Source organism: Mus musculus, chromosome 16, assembly GCF_000001635.26.
Source record: "Mus musculus strain C57BL/6J chromosome 16, GRCm38.p6 C57BL/6J".
Lineage (NCBI taxonomy): Eukaryota > Metazoa > Chordata > Mammalia > Rodentia > Muridae > Mus > Mus musculus.
This window is the reverse complement of record NC_000082.6, coordinates 76,814,589-76,822,169: the sequence shown is the minus strand read 5'-3', so window position 1 is coordinate 76,822,169 and position 7,581 is coordinate 76,814,589. Positions and strand designations below refer to the sequence as shown.

The window sequence follows — 7,581 nt, the reverse complement described above, 5'->3', positions numbered from 1 at the left end:
TCTATCATTGACTGCAAAGTGGGTGAACCTCGAGGATATTGAGCTAAGAGAAAGAAGTTGGTCAGAAGGAGAAAAAACACATACAGAGCCTACTAATTTGAGGAACATAGTACTCAAATTCAGAGAAGCATGAGGATGGTGGTGGCCAGCAATTGAGAAGGACACAATGGGGAGCTAGTCAAAGAAGGCTGAGTTTTATTCTGTAAGTGAACGTTCATAACTTACTGAATTTCATGCAGGTAAATGGTTATTAAAGGTAAATCATAAACGTATTTTTTCCATAATAAAAAATTCTTAAGGGCAAAACTGTTTTCAGAATGAATATACATGTGCTCTTCTATTTAAAATATTGTAAAGAGGAAGGGAGGGGCCTCTAAAGAGGAGGGGCATCACAGGTGCTTGGGGGAGCGCTCTGCCTGGCCAACAGGATGGCCGGCAGAGGTAAATTAGTCGCAGTGATTGAACATGAGGACAAGGTGACAGGTTTCCTGTTGGACAGCATACAGGAGCTAAACAAGAACTGCCACCCTAATATCCTGGTAGTGGAGAAGGATACCACCTTCAATTTGTTATAAATTTGATCAATGAGATCAAAGACACTTTCAGGCAGTTTCTAAACAGGGATGACATTGGCAACATTCTCACCGCAGAGATGGCTCGGCATGCCCTGGATGCCCACCCGAGGTCCATTCCAGCTGTCCTGGCGATCCCGTCCAAGAAGCATCCCTACGATGCAGCCAAAAGACTCCATCCTGCACAGTGCCAAGGGTATGTTCATCGCTGAAGACCTGCGCTAGGGCTCCTCAGCCCACAACCCTCCTCTCGCTACCAGGCCTCTCCTGGTTTACCGTGCTCTGTTTAAGTTTCAAGCCTTGGTTTCCAGCCCCTCCCTTCCTATTCACTGAGTGGCTCTTAAGCTGTTGGGGTTCAGTTGTTCAGGTCTAGGCTGGGTAGGGAAAGAAAGCCCAACCGTTTCTCTACTGCCTCCTCCTTGTGCTGTTAAACAGTATCATTGTTGATATTAAAGGAATATTATCTCCAAAAAAAAATGTAAAGATACAGAAAAATGGAGATCTCCAATACTAAATATTTGCTTGCCTCTCTTCCACTTTGAAAAATATTATCAATTTTTATGGAGGAAAATATCTTTTATTGGTGACTTTTGTTGCTTTTTTGTTGCGTTATAATTTCATAAAAACAAAAATTAAAAGAAGACTCCAGTATACCTATTAATAATGTTGACAACATACTATTTCTATTCCATTGGGGTATTTAGAAAATAAATATGAAATAGTATTGGGAATGCGTGATGTATGTTTCTTAACAGTTTTGAGTTATAAGCTCTATTGAAATTATGAGATTTGTTGTAATCAAACATTTGTTATAAATTTGCAAGCATGTTAGCTGAGAGTATTTTTCAATAACCTTATAGGGAAGCCCATACAGTGGATAGTGATACGTGGTGTTAATCTTTAAGGTTTTGAGGACAAAGGCAAAATGAAGTCTAGAAGCAAAGTGTCCCCTCTTGAGTGTCTGTGGCCCGAGGAGATGTCTGCATTGCTCCACAAAAGAGCCCTGACCCAGGACATCCAGCTACACTGTGTCCCCTGAGTTGCAGAAACTATGAGAATGAATTTTCTGTTTAAAGATAGTAAGATGTGGAGCTAATGTACTACACATTGACTGATCACAAATACATTCCTTTAAAAGTAGTATTTTAAGGCAAGATCCATATTAAAATATCTTTTAGATAGTTTGAGTTGCTTTCTGTCATATCTGTGTCATCTTGAAAATTGCCAAACATACTGTAGGCACTCAATAAATACTCAGGAAACTGAGCTGTTAACCAACTTGACCCAAGATGCAAAAGGCGGTAACAAAGTATTAATGATAAGTAAGTGGCGAGTCTGAAAATTTTCTAGCCACCAAATTAAGAAAACATTGGCAGCAGAAACCTTGTTTTCATTCAAAATAAGCGACCTGATGGAGCATATTAACAAACAGGGACATGATTTATTCATTACCATTTGCTACCTCTTGACTGCGAAAATTAAATTGTTCTGCAGATGCTAGATACACCCTGAGACCTTTTCAATTTCTTCTCTGGCCTCCCCTTGTTAATTATTCTTGTTTTCTTTAAAGGACTGCAGGCAAATAAGCAATATCCTGCCTCTTTGGCAAATAATGGATCGTTTGGCTTCCTGAACTTCTGCATAGATTGTGTGTCTCTCCCTGCGTTTACTTAACATCTTGAGCAGAAATGATGGAATTAGAGTGATTTCTTACTGGAAACCAAGCACAGAGAGGAGCAAGTGCTGACTACTTTGGCCACGGTGCAAGATAAAACAGATGTCCAGAAAAGTCACTCCCTCACATTACTTTAAAATATATGTTTCACCGATCTTCTTTATCGCAGAAAAAATTCTTTCCAACTCATCCTTTCTGTTGCTGATCTTATAAGCACCCATATCAAATTATAGATTTGAAATAGAAGAGTCACCCTAGACCTCTAATGTCAAGTGAGAGTGTAAATAAATCAAGTAAAATTGCTTTGCCTTTACTATTAAATAAAACATTATGGAAGCATCTTAGCTCAATTCCTTTTCTAAAATATCCTTATAATGAAATTATATAAAATTAAAGATGTTGCCAAATTGAAACTGAGGTTTAAATCATTGTAAAAAATTTATTATTACTTAACTTTAAATCAGGAATTAGCAACCTTTTGTCTGCTATAAATATTTATTGAAATGTACCCATGTCCATTCCTACAAAGGAAACAAACATTATCTATGATGGCATGCATCCATGCTATAGTTGTAGAATTGCGTATCTGCGACAGAAACTACATCTTGAAATATGAAACATATTCACTGGCCCTTTATAGAAGATATTTGGTGACTCTTGTATACATACAAAACATGAAAGCAAGTCTTTTACATTGCATCACGCTGATGTTAAGTTTCCTTCCAAGGGAAGGCGACTTGAAGACATTTCAGAATTTCATGGAGGAGTACTGTAGCAAGGATGTGACAACCCACGACCACTGCTCAGCTTTGGAGATCACCAGGAAGGTGTTCTTCCTGTATGTTTGGGTTTCTTGTCATCATAAATTCAAATGTGGTTAAGCCAAACCCTTTTAAGCTGAGGAGTGTACTGGCTTCACACCAATCCACACTCACATCTCTACATTTTCCCGCATTTCTTCTCTAAGCCCACCAAGTGACTGATGTTTGGATGTGTCTCCTGAGATACTTGCCTATTGAAAATGTCCAATTCTGCTACCATGACTTGATTCTCCTTTCCTAAATGGATCTTTTCTCCTTAGCTTGCAGTCGCTACAGTTGTCTACAGACTTGGGCTGTCTGCACTCTCTCCAACTCTATATAACAATGTTGAGCTTCATCTTCGAGCGCAGATTCTTGTATCATGGTTATCATTCTCCAGCTTTAATCATGAATAACTCTCTCACCATCTGATTCATAAATTTCTATCTTAGAATGTCTTCTTCTCTGTCTGACCAAGCAAGATACACTGAGCGATAACGGGCATTCTGGTACACTGAACAGGTCATTTGAGGGAGTAAAGGTGCTAGACTAATGTAAACCTAAGGACAGATGCTGTAAAAAAAAAATGTCAGGCTGCTGACTGTTTACATACCACAACTATGTTCTATAGAGGACCAAACAATTATTTGTTTTGACCATGTATGAAAACAGATTTTTAAAAATAAGACTTTTGCTTAAAACTAAAATTAAATATGAAGATTGGCATAAAATAGTAGTAAATATTTGCCAAGAATTAGAAAGCTTATAGGAAAAAAATTCCATAAAGAGCACCAGTGTTAATGACTTGAGCTAGGCAGGTAGCTATTATGTTTAAAATTGGGATGATACTTATGGTCTATAAAGATTTCTGATTGTGGTAATGACTCAATTTTTATGTTTGTTTTGCTTTTCATTTTGACCAAGATATAGTTAAAAGGCAAGTTAAAAATAAATAAGCAAATAATAAAAAAATAAGAGGCCACACTTAAATTACTTAGAAATTTCTTTTCTTTTCTTTCTAGTTCCTAACTGCCAGCTTCTCTTTTCATTTAAGACTCTTATCTTTGAATAAGCGTTTTGCACATAATATTTGAATCAAAGAATAAGGTTTAAAGACTCGAGGGCACAAAACTTTGTAAAGAGTAGCATAGAGTACGCTGGGGAGGTAGACCAGAGGTTTGGAGAACTTAGTAGGAAGTCATGAGGACCAGACTTTGGATATGAGAATCACATAACAATCTTGCATATACATACCCATAAACACAGCTCCAAGCCAGGCTGATGCTGGAAGATCACGAGTGCTAGGCTAGATGAGAATAGAGTAGCCGCAGCCAAGGAGCATGTCTTCATCAAAGGAACAGGAGAGGGCAATCGAGAAGAACCAACTTACAAAAACACGTGTGTCTGCACACACGTATGTGCATACCCTAACTCAAACACACACACACACACACACACACACACACACACACACACACACACACACACACACACACAGAGACACACCCATAGATTAAAACAAACTAACAATGTATCTTTGTGGAAAGTAATGCAAGGAGCTAGAGAAAAAAATTATAAAGGGAAGAAAAGCAGAAGGAAAATAGATGAAGGAGGCACTGTCCAGTGTTTGAGATAAGACGAGGAGTGTGTAAACTGAGAACGGGAACGTGGGCAAGGACTCAGGGAAGCACCATGCTTTAACCTCTGTGAAGAGCCCATTAAGAAGAGATGGAAACTAGCTGCTGGCCATAAAGGTGGTGTGACCTCCTGTAATTATCCTGTATACAAAAGATGTGAGTCCCAACTCCATCACGAATGACCTTATGTCCTGGGTGAAAGGAGCCATGAAGATGAGTGGTTCTGGTCTAAATGCGCAAATTGTACCATGAAATGGGACCAAGAATGCTCAGCGCAGTGCCATGACTGGACAGGGAATTCTCCAGACACAGTAATCAAAGTTCTCGATAGTACTATAGCAAAAATTATGGGTAATATGGAAAAACACAATGTTGGGTACAAGAAGTTATTCTCGGTAAAGACACACATTCAGTTAAAATATATTTAAGGTGAGCCTTCTGTATGTTAGGGCTCATTGTTCTAGGCTTCAAAGATCAAACTACTGGGTACAAACTACAGTAGGACTTCAGAATGTTGACCTTCCAGTAGTGGGGGCTGTTCAAACCAAAGAATTATTTCCTCCGAGGAAGAGGCAGGACAGCTGCTTTATCGCATGAATTGACACTTATTACATTTCAATGTGAAGCAAATAAGAAAACGGAAAGGACTGTGCATTTAAGAGCCAGGCCACCAGGAAGAGCTGGTTTTCTGCTCCACAACGAAGAGGATGATTACTATGACGAGTCTAAAAGGGCATGTGGGTTCTCAACAGGTGTCCCAAGTAGGCAAGGGCAGGGCACACAATGAGCAATGTGCGCAGAGGGCAGGAGCTTGGCACAAGAACCCAGAGGGAGTAGGAAGATGAGTCATAGCAGAGGAACTAGAGGAGCGTGAGTTTGAGGACGTGAGAGGGCAGGCGACCACAGGAGTGTGCGTTTGAGGGGTGGCCAAGAATGGCAGCAATGAATATCTCTGTGGGATTAAGTGGCCCCAAGCTTCTGAAAGACTCTGGCTTCAAGTCTGTTCACCTTGGAACGCACACACGCACACACACACAGAGATGTGGAGTTGGGATGAGAGAGAGAGAGAGACAGAGAGAGAGAGAGAGAGAGAGAGAGTTGGCACGGGCTTCTGTCTGTGTCCCAGCCCAGTCAGCGTCTCGGTCAGACTTCCAGAATGGATGGCCTCTGTTGAGTGAGGGCCAGCTTGGCTGGAAGGACAGTGGGGAAGCAAGACCTCAGTCAGGCATGAGAGAAGCATACTGGGAGTGAAAGATTCCTCCTGGTCTTGTGGGCTCAGTCATGTGAGGGGTCTGGGTAGACACGGCCATAGATCATTACCAAGGCCATGTCACAGTGAACAGTGAATTCTTGCTTCCCTGTGTGGTCCAGCTCTTACCCAACTGGGAAGAGTCGGACGGAGTCAAGGAAGCGTCTCTATGCTCTCAATTTGGGCAGCTCATCTGTGAGCAGATCTGTTTGAGATGAAGAGATTTGGTTTGGAGCAATTTCCTCTCCACAACCAAAACAAACTGTAGTAGATGTAATTTACCATAAAGTTGCAATCAATGTGGAATTAAGCAAATGTCATGAGAAATTTTTATTCTTTACGCTAAAGGGTATGCAGTTATATGGTATATATATATATATATAATCTCCCCCACACTTACATTGTAATTTTCTCCTACTTAGATATTCTTTTCTTTTTCCTGACTACAAACATTCCTGAATTTTGGTTTGTGGTTCTCTGTTGGCAAAGCTTCATGCACAAAAACCAAGTCCAAAGATCTGGACCCAACAGAACAGCAGTGTTGGGAAGAAAGTATTTTTAGGAAGCTGTTGAAGGATGTGATATATTTATTGCTTTGAGTTGTACTTTTCTGTTTGTTCAAATAAGCATCAGACACCAAAAGATTTTGGAGCTCATAGAATCTCAAGTTGAGTAGGCTGAAAATTTTTATCTGTCTTTAAAACTGGGTTTTGGAAGAATGTCTTCCTAGTCGTTTCTGTCACTTGTATCAACACTGTTTTGGTTAATTTTTCTCTTGTGAACAATAGCCTCTGCTTTCTAAATGCTTAAAAATAGAAATAACATTGAACTCATAGATGCTGTATGTAAGTTATGTCATATGTGTGTGTGCATATGACAACATTTTATAAAGTAAGCAAGATAAAAGGCTAACAACTAACTACAGAATACTGTAATTACAGATAATATACTTTAACAAAATTGTTAAATAACACAATGAGCCGGACAACTATCAGAGCACAAGACTTTATCATGCTGCTCAAAATAATATAGAGTTTAAAAATAACAAATGGTTTCTTTCTGGAATTTTCCATGCATTATTTCAGACTTCAGTAAACCTAAGGCAGCAGAAAATCCAGAGAGGGAAATCATAAGACAAAGGAGGACTCCTGGATTTTGCCATTCTTTTTGATGTGATTCAATTTTGCTTTTATTAATGTTTAGCACTCTCCAAATTCAACGCCTGCCGTGGTTGTTTTCTATGTGGTCTTTATGACGTTGTAGATGATGCATATCCTGAACTCAAAATCCTGACTGGGGGAGGGAAGTCTTTTGACAGAAGTCCTCTGATGGAATACTCAAGTACTGCTCTCTGAGGGAAGGGCCATTTGTCATTTCCCTTTGTTTACAGTCTTGAGCCAGTTTTCAACTCATGTGGAGGTGGGTCTGCCCAAATCAATTTGTATTCATTGTTCAAGTCCGATTTTGTGAGGCACTGGATCCAATAGGCTACAAACGTCCAGTCAGATGGCATCTGTGAGTTCCCCCTATCCAGTGATTCTGTCATTGGAATTTTTTTTAAGTAGGGGTGAGAGGGTGAGGGGAGCATCACGTTTCACTGGCAGGGCCTGCTGGACCTTCTTACTACAAGGGAAAACTTGTGGTAGAA

At 39.8% G+C, this 7,581-nt stretch overlaps 1 pseudogene; it reads left to right on the top strand.

Moving 5' to 3' along the window:
• LOC102632931 (ATPase, H+ transporting, lysosomal V1 subunit F pseudogene) lies at positions 394-1,040 on the top strand (annotated as a pseudogene).